Raw genomic sequence first — 15,430 nt, forward strand, 5'->3', positions numbered from 1 at the left:
ATTAAATAGCCCTTATCAGTAGAAATTGGTGATTTCCACCAATGACTGTATGAAATCCCACAAACAGCAGCACATGACGTCAGGTACTGTAGCGCTCACTGTTGCGGGAAAGGCTGTTCACCGATGACTGGACATTTACATCAGATGAAATAGCTGGGTTTCGAAAGCGAAACGTCAAGTCAACGGGGTTTTGCAGTGGCTAATATATTACACTGTTTAAGAAGGGTAAGGTTGCTTTCTATTTGGAAATGATTCAATTGCTTCTAAATACATTTAGCAGTAAACGCTGTAGCTAGCATATGGCTAACGTAGCTGAACATGTCATGCCATGTTCAGTCGTTGTTTACTAAAAACATGAACAAACATATTGACTAAGATACACTAGCTAAAGTAATGCATTTGGCCTTTGACTCTAAGTAGGATAACAACACTTGGGTGGTGCTAAAATGTCAGACAGTTCGGTTTGCTAAAAAGATGAACTGGTAAGCTGACGATGCTAGCTAACTAACGATGCGAGGCGTGCAAGGCTTGTTGTACAACTTTGTCGAAATTATGAATGGATAACTAGCTAGGTAGTGAGCTACATCTGCTACGTCTTTATTTTCCCCATGCGCTAACATAATATAGTTACCAGTTTTAGCTTGCCATCCTCTTTATGTTATTGTGTATCGAAACGAAACTATTTTCTTTAATGAAACGTTATTAAGCTAACAAACAATAGTTTCCCGCAGTCACGGGCTTGTTTAGCAACTGAGAGCGAGGTACGAGCGCAGACATGCTCATTTTTCATCTAGACTATTCAGCATTAATGAATGACAACACTGCCTGGGAGGCATTTGCTGTAGGTAAGTCTACGCAACAAAATCGCCATCTGGGAACGAGCGCTGTAAACGAGAAGGCCCCTCTGATAATTTATTCAGTCAGCGGAGGCAAGGTGCATTCAACTGATACGATGCACATCGTAGTTCAGGCCTGTGGATGGATGTACAACACTGATATGATGGGCGAATTGAAAAGCTAGGATTAGGTAGCCGGTTGTAATGCACGGATGCGTTGTTTATGTATAGCTTATCAACTAGCAAGTTTTATTATGAGGCAAACAGGGATGCTATCAGTGTTTACATTCAATTTCCTTTGTTTGCAGCCAATTAGCTGGAAAGAATGCGCCAGTCAGTGTGGGCTTTAATTCTCAGAAAGGCCTACTGTCCAATTGTTTACATTGTTGGAATGCATACAGAATATTCCTATTAGTGCTGATTACATATCATCATAGTACTGCCTGTGTTCATGCAGCTGATATTTGTTTATTTCTAGAAATGTGAACCTGCAGCCTGATACTCAGCCTCATCATTTTCAAGGTCTTGAATTGTGCTTAACAAGAAAATAACTCAAACTTGCTGTCGCCGCCACAAGCAGTTTAGGCCTACGTTTTATTCATCTTCTCCCAATAAATGCTTTATTTTCATGTGCTCCTGTTTTTACTATGGTCGGGACGATACCAGTATGCCGATTATTTTTCCATGGCCAAAAATGAAAACACTAAGCAAATCAAACTATTTGGTCCTTTAAAAAACGATGGTGCTTTGTTTCCTTGCCACTATACTAAGGAGCAGAGGTGGGACCAAGTCCCTATTATTCGAGACACAAGCAAGTCTCTAGTCACAAGGTACGAGTCCAAGTCGTCCATTCTAAGTGCTCAGTCAAGCTTTTCCAAGTCAAGTGAATAAAAAAAATCTATACATGCAATTTCTTCTTCAACTACAAATCTTAGTCTATTTATTGAGGTTACCAGAATGCCCTTTTAATTATTTTGTCTACAACTTATTTTGATGTAAAAAAATTCATTTTAACTCATTCCAAATGCAACTGTCATAAGTGAATAATACATTTCAAGCAATTTTGACATAACAAAAGACCAGTAGGCCTACTGTAGTAATTGTTGCTTGATGCCCCACCGTTTCACACCTGCATTTTATGTTGTTGCTGAAAGTCTTTCATGTTAGCAGCCAATATCAAGTAGGGATATCATGTCACTTCTCTGAAATCCAGAGCAAGCAGAATAATAAGGCCTACCTACCTGTATGCAGCGATGGTTGCAGGATTGCCTAGAAAGCATGGTCTGTCTGCACAGCACACTCACTTTGGAGGGCCACTCGTTGCCATCTGGCTAGCCCTTTGCTTCCTCACAAATACTGTCATTCATTTGCCAGAATGTCACATCTTCATCCCATAATATTGAAGGCAGTGCAATGTCACAGATATCTAAAGACATCTAGCCAGTAGGCTATTGTTCTGGTAAAGATGCCTCGGTAGTACATTTCTCAACTGTATTTTATATGGATAATCTAGATGGCCTACTCTGTTTTTGTCAGGCAAAACTGGAGGAAATGAAAGGAGTGCTTTCTGGGTCACTAATCTGTATATGCGTGCCCTCCTTGACATGCCAGTGCTGATGGCTGGGCGTTGTTCAACAATCAAGACGCGCAACTGAAGCACAGATGAGATTTTTGAGACAGTCATTTGGTGCAGTACCATAGGCCTATATTAGAAAGCAAATAAAATAGGCAAAGGTGTGTGTGTGTGTGTGTGTTTTTGTTTATATATAAATACAAATGGTAGGCTATATTTTATATATACATATGTGTGTAGTCTAGCGGATCTCGTTTTTAGGCTATCTCACCCGACTTGTCTTGATTGACAATTTGCTGGTCCAATCAGAGGGCCTAGCGTGCGTTTTACTAGCCAATCTGTTGCAGGTTTTTGTGCATGCTACTGTCTCTGGCTATGTGGAGTGTAATCCATGGAGTGCCACAAAATGTTTGACAAAACATTACAAAACCTGGCCAGATAAGTCAAAGTTGAGTCCCAAGTCTTGAGGCTCCAACACTCATCAAATTTGTGACTCGAGTCCACACCTCTGCTAATGAGTATTGCGATACTGGAGGTACTGTTTTCCTAAAGATATTAAATCTGCTTGTGATTTGTTTCCTTGCCACAATACTAACAAGTATCGCGATACTGGTATTGTCCCAGCCCGTAGTTGTTATGTTTTATAATTGAGACTGGATAGTTTTCCCTTTATGGCCTAGCCCTAGCAGTTGAACAGTAACGTGATGGTGAAATGTCTACCCATCTGATAAACAGGCCTTCTCTGTGTTCTGGGGATGCATGCTGTTTTCTGGACATAAGCTGTGTTAGTTTTATGTGGAGCAAATTCATTTGACTCTTTCATGCATTGCATTGCATTGCAAACATGCACGCTTCCCTTTCCTGGCTTGCCATTTGAGAACTCTTCTGTGCATTACATTAAAAGCATGATCCAAATACAATTCATTAATCTCCCATTCTTTCCGGTAGCATTAAGGATGAGAAAGATGGGGCGATTGCTAATAGGTTCCTGGATATTTCTGCTGTGGAGTCGTTCTTTGTGATGGGATTGAATTGGGTCCAGACATTACTGAATCTCTATAGCAGCCATGGAAATAACTGCTCAAACCACTTCAACTTTTTATGAGTCCATTCTTTCACTGTCAGAGAAATCCAAAGAGTAGAGGGAGGAGAAAGTACAGGCCTTGTTACACAGTAGGCTTGGTTGGGATAGGCTCATCTGTCCCACGTTGTCTCCATTCTTTTACAATCAGTGAACACCAAAGAATGGATACCACTGGAGAAAGTACATGATTTGTTACATAGTAGGCTGTTTTGTCCAATATCACCTCCACTGAGTCCTTTACAATCAGGAACCACCAAAGCTAGTTTACTACTATGTTACAAGGCCTGTAGTTTCCCCCCCCTGTCTGACTCCTATTGTCTCCATCCCTTGACTATCAGAGTACATAAAATAATGGAGGGGGAGAAAGTACAGGGAACTTTTCTCCCCCATATTGTCTAGTTATCTCTGTCTGCCTTCAGAGCACTGTACATGTCCTAGAGAGTAGGGGGAGGGCTCTGCAGCTTTACCTGGCTAGGATTGCTGCTGACACTGCAACATCCTGTTATAAGCCTACTCTGCTGGATTGGCAGTCAGGCTGCTGTGGAGTGAGCTCATTGGCTGCCTTCTAGAATGTTGCGTTTCCAGGTGTTCTGACTGAGGCGATATTATCTAGTTTTAGAACTTGGCTCAAACTCTTGGTTTCCGTATTGAGAATTATTTGGTGAAATTAGAATATGGACATTTGGGCTAGTTAAACTAGCATTGCATCACTCAAGCCTAAATATTTGCAGATAGATATTTATCATTTGAGCGACCCGAGACATCAGAGACATGAAACATCCTGCTGTTTCCAGTGCATGGTGTAGCCTAGTTCATCATTCAGTGTGGTAACCCCCTGCCACATACTGTACACACCCCTTTGTACATCAAAGAAAACACAAGTCCCCACTCCAATTATATTAGGCATCTTGCTCTCCCTAGCCGTTGAGCAGCATTGCTGACTTCTATATCTAAACCTAAGCCCCGACACTTTGTAGTTGTCTGTTGTTCAATCATGCACACAGTTTGTTGTTCATAGGTTTGTCCAGTTATTGTGGTTGTGTGTGTGTGGACTGCACGGAGCAGAGCGATGGCGAGGCTCCCCCTCCCTTAATTCTCCTAATGAATGAGGCATATGCTTGTCTACCACCCAAATGGCACCATTTTGTTCCTGGGTCAAAAGTAGTGCACTACATAGGGAATAAGGTGCCATTTGGGACACACAATATCAGCAGGAGCGAGGGATAGTGGTAGTGTCTTTATCCACCATGTGGAGGCTCCTTAGATTTCAATTTCTCATCTTAACCTTTGACTGCAGCACTGTTGAGTTCAACATTATTTTCTTCTTAATTGCTTGTGAATTGATTAGGACTATGTTTTGAGCGATTAGTGCTTTTTGAGGTCTGTTTCGGTTAAATTATTACAAAATAATACATTTTCCATTTTCGTTTAAATTATACATCTTTTTTTTACATTAGATGCATTATGAAATAATAACATTCAAATTATTTTTGAGCTTTTTAATTCAAATTCCAAAGTCAAAAATAGTGAACATTCAATTGCCAAAATATTGAAAATATTGCAATGTGACTGTCTGGTCCTCATTGGGTAGACATCAATAGGAAATTACTATGAAGTAATAAAATATTACTTCGTTTTTAGTCTATGACTTGATTCTTTTTCATTCCTTAGTCTTCTCATGTCTGCTCAGGCAGTAGCAGCCAGACAATGTTATCTCTGCTCCCCATACTGTCTTTAGTCATCCTATTTAGCTAGGCTAGTCTGCCTAAGCATGCTGCAGCGCTGACAATTTTACTAGTTTTCAAATTAGATTTGCATGGCACAGACGTGTAATTTTCCTTTCACTGTCAGGCCCCTGGAAGTGACTAAGCATTTTCTTACAATATTACCTAATCAGTTTTGTTACATGGGTTTGGTCAATCACAACATGGGTGCCTCAGAGGGGTTCTTGATCAATGTTTCTGATATTAGCTACAAGCAATGTTGTGTGCTCCCCTCTGGGCTATTTCCTAGAGCTGGTTTACAGGTAAATATACAGTGCCATCAGAAAGTATTAAAACCCCTTGACGTTTTCCACATTTTGTTGTTGCAAAGTGGGATTAAAATGGGTAGAATTGTCATTTTTTTGTCAACGATCTACACAAAATACTCTGTCAAAGTGGAAGAAATGTAACATATGTAAAAAAAAAAAAAAAATCTCTGTGTGTGTGTGTGTGTGTGTATGTATATATCACACACACACACACACACACAGTTGAAGTCGGAAGTTTACATACACTTAGGTTTGGAGTCATTAAAACTCGTTTTTCAACCACTCCACAAATTTCTTGTTAACAAATTTAGTTTTGGCAAGTCAGTAAGGACATCTACTTTGTGCATGACACAAGTAATTTTTCCAAGAATTGTTTACAGACAGATTATTTCACTTATAATTCCCTGTATCACAATTCCAGTGGGTCAGAAGTTCACATACACTAAGTTGACTGTGCCTTTTAGACAGCTTGGAAAATTCCATAAAATGATGTCAAGGCTTTAGAAGCTTCTGATAGGCTAATTGACATCATTTGAGTCAATTGGAGGTGTACCTGGGGATGTATTTCAAGGCCGACCTTCAAACTCAGTGTCTCTTTGCTTGACATCATGGGAACATCAAAATAAATCAGTCAAGACGTGTGTGTGTGTGTGTGTGTGTGTGTGTGTGTGTGGTGTGTGTGTGTATTTTATTTATTTATTTATTTATTATTTTCAAAATTCTTCAAGCTCTGTCAAATTGGTTGTTGAATCATTTTCAGGTCTTGCCATAGATTTTCAAGCAGATTTAAGTAAAAACTCAGGGACACTCTCTGTCTTGGTAAGCAACTCCAGTGTAGATTTGGCCTTCTGTTTTAGGTTATTGTCCTGCTTAAAGGTGAATTCATCTCCTATTGTCTGGTGAAAGCAGACTGAACCAGGTTTTTCTCTAGAATTTTGCCAATACTTAGCTCCATTCCGTTTCTTTTTTAATCTGGAAAAACTCCCCAGTCCTTAACAATTGCAATCATACCCCTAACATGATGCAGCCACCACTATGCTTGAAAATATGGAGAGTGGTGCTCAGTAATGTGCTGTGTTGGATTTGTTCAAACATAACACAATGTATTCAGGACAAAAAGTGAATTGCTTTGCCACATTTTGAGTATTACTTTAGTGCCTTGATGCAAACAGAATGCATGTTTTTGAATATCTGTATTCTGTACAGGCTTCCTTCTTTTCACTTTGTCAATTAGATTAGTATTGTGGAGTAACTACAATGTTGTTGATCGATCCTCAGTTTTCTCCTATCACAGCCATTAAACTGTTTTAAAGTCACCATTGACCTCATGGTGAAATCCGTGAGCGGTTTCCTTCCTCTCTGGCTGCGGAGTTTGAAGGACGCCTGTATGTTTGTAGTGACTGAGTGTATTGATACACCATCCAAAGTGTAATTAATAACTTCATCATGCTCAAAGGGATATTCAATGTCTGCTTTTTTTACCCATCTACCAATCGGTTCCCTTCTTTGCGATTAATTGTAAAACCAGATGCTGTAGTGATGTGATCTGCCCCTCTGCTTTCCCTTGCTTATCCGATTGAGTGTGAGAGAGACAGGATTAGTGTGTGTGTGTGGTGTTGACTGTACAAGCCAAGGGGAACTTGTTGTGCAGAAGCTACCGTCTAAGGGATACAAAGGCTAAGTTATACAACCAGAAGTGTCTCCACAAATCACTCGATAAACCTGCCATACAGTTGTATGTGTTTTTTAAGGTGGTTGGCCCTGACCACCTGCATTTTAAATGTGTATTAAAGGAGGACAATAGAATGGAGTGAGCTTGAGATGGCTGAGGGACCCTGTAGAGTGAAGGAAGGGGGCATGTGTGTCAAACACAAGGCCCCCTGGACACATCTCTATCTGGCCCGCGCAATTATTTGTGTTGTCAACTCATTTTTTTCCACTTCCATATAGCCTGTGCGGCACTACAAGCCACAGCAATGCACTGCCAACGTGCTGTACACCAAACGGCAGTGCATTGCCACACACACACCCTTTCTCCCAGACCCAGCCACACGCGAGCCAACCAGTGTGCAGTATCATATCATCACTAATGGCACTGACTGAATCTTCTACAGAACCAAAAGTTTAAACTTGTAGGCTAAATGTCCACACCAAGTTTCTGTTCCAAGGAGTCATTGCCGTAGCCAACAGAAAATGTCTTCTTGGTGGTCATGAAGTTATATGGGCTCCCAAGTGGCACAGCGGTCTAAGGCACTCCATCACTAAGGTCCCTGGTTTGAATCCAAGCTCTATCACATCCGGCTGTGATTGGGAATCCCATAGGACGGCGCACAATTGGCCCAGCGTCGTCCAGGTTTGGCCGGGGTAGGCCGTCATTGTAAATAAGAATTTGTTCTTAACTGACTTGCCTAGTTAAATAAAAAAATAAGATAAAGGATTCACATACTGGTATAAATTACTACTAAAGGACCATAGGACACACAAGCAAGTATAAATTAGTCGACAGTTGAGTCATCTACTTTATGCAATTACAGCCTGATGCACTGGCATCGTGAATTCAACCTCAATTGCGCCGCTATCATGTGTCTTGTTTACCTTGCACAGCGGATGGAAAGTGTACAGACACATGCCACAGTCCTTGGTAGGCTAATAAATGTTGCAGTCTGGCTTCGGTTTTTAAAGCTTGACAATGAATAACCAAAAAACTAAACTTGCAACATAGGACAAACATGTCGGCCTGTTACAGCAACATTTAAGCAATATCCTAGGCTGGCTAATAAACTGCAATACATTTTGAGAACGCCATACAGCAATACTGCATTCAACCGCACTGGTGATCCATGCAGTGCAAAAAAATGAAAAACATTTTTTAAGTTGAAATGTTTAACAACCTATAGCTACATTTTTTTTGGTTTATTAAATGCTTTTTGATTAGGGTGACAGCATATTATTCACATCTGAAAGCATAGCAGCAAAGGCTGAACAGATATTATTTATTCCTTTTGTTTTAATATGTTAATGCTATATACAGCATCCCATGTACGTAAGTGGAATTATAAAGGGCCATCTTTTTTTCAAATAAAACAATGGCCAGTTATAGGCATGGGTTTTTGGGTGTAAAAACTGTCTGGCCTGTGAATTCCTTGTTTTTTTTTTTTAATATGGCCCTTGTACTGATTGAGTTTGACACTCCTGCAGTAAGGCAAGTGTTTCAAGGGTGAGTCCCTTTTTTCCTATATAGTGCACTTCTATGGGCCCAGGTCAAAAGTAGTGCACTATGTAGGGATTAGGGTGCAATTTGGGACTCAGCCCAGGTCTCCTACCGAAGCGGATTAATAATGCATTCAATTACCAAGACACCACCTGCCTGGGTCCATTGAGACGCTGTGCTCTGGTGAAGGAAAGCTTTTAGGGGAAAGCACTGTACCGTTTCCTGAAAAGTCTGAAGGACTGTGTGGATGGTCCGTCTTTCCCCATCTAGGTATTTTTGTGAAACATGTCAGGTCCTATTCAGTCAACTGGTAACTGGGTCTACAAGATGTTTGCAAAACAAACTTTTTTTGTGTATTTTTCCATTAAGCTTTGTAGGCTAACATCAAATGTATTTATATAGCCCTTCGCACATCAGCTGATATCTCAAAGTGCTGTACAGAAACCCAGCCTAAAACCCCAAACAGCAAGCAATGCATGTGAAAGAAGCACGGTGGCTAGGAAAAACTCCCTAGGAAAAACTCCCTAGAAAGGCCAAAAACCTAGGAAGAAACCTAGAGAGGAACCAGGCTATGAGGGGTGGCCAGTCCTCTTCTGGCTGGGCCGGGTGGATATTATAACAGAACATGGTCAAGATGTTAAAATGTTCATAAATGACCAGCATGGTGAAATAATAATAATCATAGTAGTTGTCGAGGGTGCAACAAGCACGTCCGGTGAACAGGTCAGGGTTCCATAGCCGCAGGCAGAACAGTTGAAACTGGAGCAGCAGCACGGCCAGGTGGACTGGGGACAGCAAGGAGTCATCATGCCAGGTAGTCCTGAGGCATGGTCCTAGGGCTCAGGTCCTCCGAGAGAAAGAAAGAAAGAGAGAATTAGAGAGAGCATATTTAAATGCACACAGGACACCGGATAAGACAAGAGAAATACTCCAGATGTAATAGACTGACCCTAGCACCCCGACACATAAACTACTGCAGCATAAATACTGGAGGCTGAGACAGGAGGGATCAGAAGACACTGTAGCCCCATCCGATGATACCCCCGGACAGGGCCAAACAGGCAGGATATAACCCCACCCACTTTGCCAAAGCACAGCCCCCACACCGCTAGAGGGATGTCTCCAACCACCAACTTACCGTCCTAAGACAAGGCCGAGTATAGCCCACAAAGATCTCCGCCACGGCACAACCCAAGGGGGGGGGGGGCGCCAACCCAGACAGGAAGACCACGTCAGTGACTCAACCCACTCAAGTGACGCACCCCTCCCATGGACGGCATGGAAGAACACCAGTAAGCCAGTGACTCAGCCCCTGTAATAGGGTTAGAGGCAGAGAATCCCAGTGGAGAGAGGGGAACCGGCAAGGCAGAGACAGCAAGGGCGGTTCGTTGCTCCAGCCTTTCCGTTCACCTTCACACTCCTGGGCCAGACTATACTTAATCATAGGACCTACTGAAGAGATAAGTCTTCAGTAAAGACTTAAAGGTTGAGACTGAGTCTGCATCTCTCACATGGGTAGGCAGACCATTCCATAAAAATGGAGCTCTATAGGAGAAATCCCTACCTCCAGCCGTTTGCTTAGAAATTCTAGGGACAATTAGGAGGCCTGCGTCTTGTGACCGTAGCGTACGTGTAGGTATGTACGGCAGGACCAAATCGGAAAGATAGGTAGGAGCAAGCCCATGTAATGCTTTGTAGGTTAGCAGTAAAACCTTGAAATCAGCCCTTGCCTTAACAGGAAGCCAGTGTAGGGAGGCTAGCACTGGAGTAATATGATCAAATTTTTTGGTTCTAGTCAGGATTCTAGCAGCCGTATTTAGCACTAACTGAAGTTTGTTTAGTGCTTTATCCGGGTAGCCGGAAAGTAGAGTATTGCAGTAGTCCAGCCTAGAAGTAACAAAAGCATGGATTAATTTTTCTGCAGCATTTTTGGACAGAAAGTTTCTGATTTTTGCAATGTTACGTAGATGGAAAAAAGCTGTCCTTGAAACAGTCTTGATATGTTCTTCAAAAGAGAGATCAGGGTCCAGAGTAACGCCGAGGTCCTTCAGAGTTTTATTTGAGACGACTGTACAACCATCCAGATTAATTGTCAGATTCAACAGAAGATCTCTTTGTTTCTTGGGACCTAGAACAAGCATCTCTGTTTTGTCCGAGTTTAAAAGTAGAAAGTTTGCAGCCATCCACTTCTTTATGTCTGAAACACAGGCTTCTAGCGAGGGCAGTTTTGGGGCTTCACCATGTTTCATTGAAATGTACAGCTGTGTGTCGTCCGCATAGCAGTGAAATTTAACATTGTTTTCGAATGACATCCCCAAGAGGTAAAATATATAGTGAAAACAATAGTGGTCCTAAAACGGAACCTTGAGGAACACCGAAATGTACAATTGATTTGTCAGAGGACAAACCATTCACATTTACATTTACATTTAACCTCTTACATCTAGACGTTCCGCTAGCGGAACACCTGCTCCAATATCCAATGATGGGCGTGGCGCGAAATACAAACTCCTCTAAAATCCGAAAACTTCCATCTTTCAAACATATGACTATTTCACAGCATTTTAAAGACAAGACTCTCCTTTAAATAACCACACTGTCCGATTTCAAAAAGGCTTTACAGCAAAAGCAAAACATTAGATTATGTCAGCAGAGTACCAAGCCAGAAATAATCAGACACCCATTTTTCAAGCTAGCATATAATGTCACCAAAACCCAGAAGACAGCTAAATGCAGCACTCACCTTTGATGATCTTCATCAGATGACAACCCTAGGACATTATGTTATACAATACATGCATGTTTTGTTCAATCAAGTTCATATTTATATCAAAAACCAGCTTTTTACATTTGCATGTGACGTTCAGAACTAGCATACCCCCCGCAAACTTCTGGGGAATTCGCTAACATTTTACTAAATTACTCACGATAAACGTTCACAAAAAGCATAACAATTATTTTAAGAATTATAGATACAGACCTCCTCTATGCACTCGATATGTCCGATTTTAAAATAGCTTTTTGGTGAAAGCACATTTTGCAATATTCTAAGTACATAGCCCAGGCATCACGGGCTAGCTATTTAGACACCCGGCAAGTTTAGCACTCACCATAATCATATTTACTATTATAAAAGTTTGATTACCTTTTGTTGTCTTCGTCAGAATGCACTCCCAGGACTGCTACTTCAATAACAAATGTTGGTTTGGTCCAAAATAATCCATCGTTATATCCGAATAGCGGCGTTTTGTTCGTGCGTTCCAGACACTATCCGAAATGGTAAAGAAGGGTCGCGCGCATGGTGCAATTCGTGACAAAAAAATTCTAAATATTCCATTACCGTACTTCGAAGCATGTCAACCGCTGTTTAAAATCAATTTTTACGCCATTTTTCTCGTAGAAAAGCGATAATATTCCGACAGGGAATCTCCTTTTCGGCAAACAGAGGAAAAAATCACAAAGGCGGGGGCGGTCGGGTCACGCGCCTAAGCCCAGAGTCCCTTGATCGGCCACTTGAGAAAGGCAATAATGTGTTTCAGCCTGGGGCTGGGATGACGACATTCTGTTTTTTCCCGGGCTCTGAGCGCCTATGGACGACGTAGGAAGTGTCACGTTAGAGCAGAGATCCTTAGTAAAAGATAGAGATGGAAAAGAAGTTCAAGAAATGGTCAGACAGGCCACTTCCTGTAAAGGAATCTCTCAGGTTTTGACCTGCCATTTGAGTTCTGTTATACTCACAGACACCATTCAAACAGTTTTAGAAACTTTAGGGTGTTTTCTATCCATATGTAATAAGTATATGCATATTCTAGTTACTGGGTAGGAGGGGTAACCAGATTAAATCGGGTATGTTTTTTATCCAGCCGTGTCAATACTGCCCCCTAGCCCTAACAGGTTAAGCTTGAAAGGGCTGGTTACTGTGACAGCATGGAATTCAAATGAGGAGATAGACAGATGGGTCAGGGGAGAAAGAGAGAATGTCCACTTGGGAGAGATGAGGATTCCAGTGCCACCACCCCGCTGGCCAGATGCTCTCGGGGTATGTGAGAACACGTGGGCAGACGAGGAGAGAGCAGTAGGAGTAGCAGTGTTATCTGTGGTAATCCATGTTTCCATCAGTGCCAAGAAGTCGAGGTGCTGGAGGGTAGCATAGGCTGAGATGAACTCTGCCTTGTTGGCTGCAGACCGGCAGTTCCAGAGGCTGCCGGAGACCTGGAACTCCACGTGGGTCGTGCGCGCTGGGACCACCAGGTTAGAGTGGCAGCGGCCACGCGGTGTGAAGCGTTTGTGTGGCCTGTGCAGAAGGGAGAGAACAGGGATAGACAGACACATAGTTGACAGGCTACAGAAGAGGCTACGCTAATGCAAAGGAGATTGGAATGACAAGTGGACTACACTTCTCGAATGTTCAGAAAGTTAAGCTTACGTTGCAAAAATGTTATTGACTAAAATGACGAAGATGATACAGTACTGCTGGCTGGTGAAGTAGGCTAGCTAGCAGTGGCTGCGTTGTTGACTTTGTTTGAACGTGTAGCTGGCTAGGTAACCTATTTTCATCGCGGGGGACGAAAATAGCTGGCTAGCTAACCTCGATAATTACTCCAAACTACACAATTATCAAACTATGACAAAGTCAACTAACACTGCACTAGTCAAATCGTTCCATTGTAATGTATTAGTTTCTACAGTGCTGCTAGTCAGTAAAGGTTGGCTAGCTAGCAGTGGGTTTGATGATGACTAGGTGTGTTGACTAAGTCTGAAGTCTGGACAACGGCGTCGCGGCGCGGCTGGCTAGCTAACCTCGATAATTACTCTAAACTACACAATTATCTTAGATACAAAGACAGCAAAGACAGCTATGTAGCTAGCTAGCACTACACTAATCAAGTCGTTCCGTTGTAATGTAATAGTTTCTACAGTGCTGCTAGTCAGTAAAGGTTGGCTAGCTAGCAGTGGGTTTGATGATGACTAGGTGTGTTGACTAAGTCTGAAGTCTGGACAACAGAGTTGTCTTCCCGATATCTTTCTGATATCTTTCAGACAGATAAGATCTAAACCAGGCCAGAACTTGTCCATGTAGATCAATTTTGGTTTCCAATCTCTCCAAAAGTATGTGGTGGTCGATGGTATCAAAAGCAGCACTAAGATCTAGGAGCACGAGGACAGATGCAGAGCCTCGGTCTGACGTCATTAAAAGGTCATTTACCACCTTCACAAGTGCAGTCTCAGTGCTATGATGGGGTCTAAAACCAGACTGAAGCGTTTCGTATACATTGTTTGTCTTCAGGAAGGCAGTGAGTTGCTGCGCAACAGCTTTTTCTAAAATTTTTGAGAGGAATGGAAGATTCGATATAGGCCGATAGTTTTTTATAATTTCTGGGTCAAGATTCGGCTTTTTCAAGAGAGGCTTTATTACTGCCACTTTTAGTGAGCTTGGTACACATCCGGTGGATAGAGAGCCGTTTATTATGTTCAACATAGGAGGGCCGAGCACAGGAAGCAGCTCTTTCAGTAGTTTAGTTGGAATAGGGTCCAGTATGCAGCTTGAGGGTTTAGAGGCCATGATTATTTTCATCATTGTGTCAAGAGATATAGTACTAAAACACTTTATCTCCCTTGATCCTAGGTCCTGGCAAAGTTGTGCAGACTCAGGACAATGGAGCTTTGGAGGAATACGCAGATTTAAAGAGGAGTCCGTAATTTGCTTTCTAATGATCATGATCTTTTCCTCAAAGAAGTTCATAAATGTATTACTGCTGAAGTGAAAGCCATCCTCCATTTGCGAATGCTGTTTTTTAGTTAGCTCTGCGACAGTATCAAAAATACATTTTGGATTGTTCTTATTTTCCTCAATTAAGTTGGAAAAATAGGATGCTCGAGCAGCAGTGAGGGCTCTTCGATACTGCACGGTACTTTCCAAGCTAGTCGGAAGACTTCCAGTTTGGTGTGGCGCCATTTCCGTTCCAATTTTCTGGAAGCTTGCTTCAGAGCTCGTGTATTTTCTGTATACCAGGGAGCTAGCTTCTTATGACAGATGTTTTTAGGGGTGCAACTGCATCTAGGGTATTGCGCAAGGTTAAATTGAGTTCCTCGGTTAGGTGGTTAACTGATTTTTGTCCTCTGACGTCCTTGGGTAGGCAGAGGGAGTCTGGAAGGGCATCAAGGAATCTTTGGGTTGTCTGAGAATTTACTGCACGACTTTTAATGCTCCTTGGTTGGGGTCTGAGCAGATTATTTGTTGCAATTGCAAACGCAATAAAATGGTGGTCCGATAATCCAGGATTATGAGGAAAAACATTAAGATCCACAACATTTATTCCATGGGACAAAACTAGGTCCAGAGTATGATTGTGGCAGTGAGTAGGTCCAGAGACATGTTGGACAAAACCCACTGAGTCGATGATGGCTCCGAAAGCCTTTTGGAATGGGTCTGTGGACTTTTCCATGTGGATGTTAAAGTCACCAAAAATTAGAATATTATCTGCTATGACTACAAGATCCGATAGGTATTCAGGGAACTCAGTGAGGAACACTGCATATGGCCCAGGAGGCCTGTAAACAGTAGGCTGCATAGAGTAGGCTGCATAGATTTCATGACTAGAAGCTCAAAAGACGAAAACGTCATTGTTTTTTTTTTTGTAAATTTAAATTTGCTATCATAAATGTTAGCAACACCTCCGCCTTTGCCGGATGC

The 15,430-nt window shown here is 42.0% G+C and overlaps 1 protein-coding gene across 2 annotated transcripts in view; it reads left to right on the top strand.

Moving 5' to 3' along the window:
- Positions 1–46: 46 nt before the first annotated feature.
- Positions 47–15,430, top strand: part of LOC106570485 (protein lifeguard 1) — a 37,275-nt gene continuing 21,891 nt past the window's right edge. The window contains exons 1-2 of one of the 2 annotated variants that reach the window (XM_045694899.2): positions 47–225; positions 14,363–14,428. The gene's annotated coding sequence lies outside the window, so the exon portion shown is untranslated. The remainder of the gene's footprint in view (positions 226–14,362; positions 14,429–15,430) is intronic. The other variant, XM_014142886.3, reaches the window with a different exon arrangement.

The sequence above is a fragment of the Salmo salar genome, chromosome 14, assembly GCF_965601325.2.
Source record: "Salmo salar chromosome 14, fSalSal1, whole genome shotgun sequence".
In the NCBI taxonomy this organism is placed as follows: Eukaryota; Metazoa; Chordata; class Actinopteri; order Salmoniformes; family Salmonidae; genus Salmo; species Salmo salar.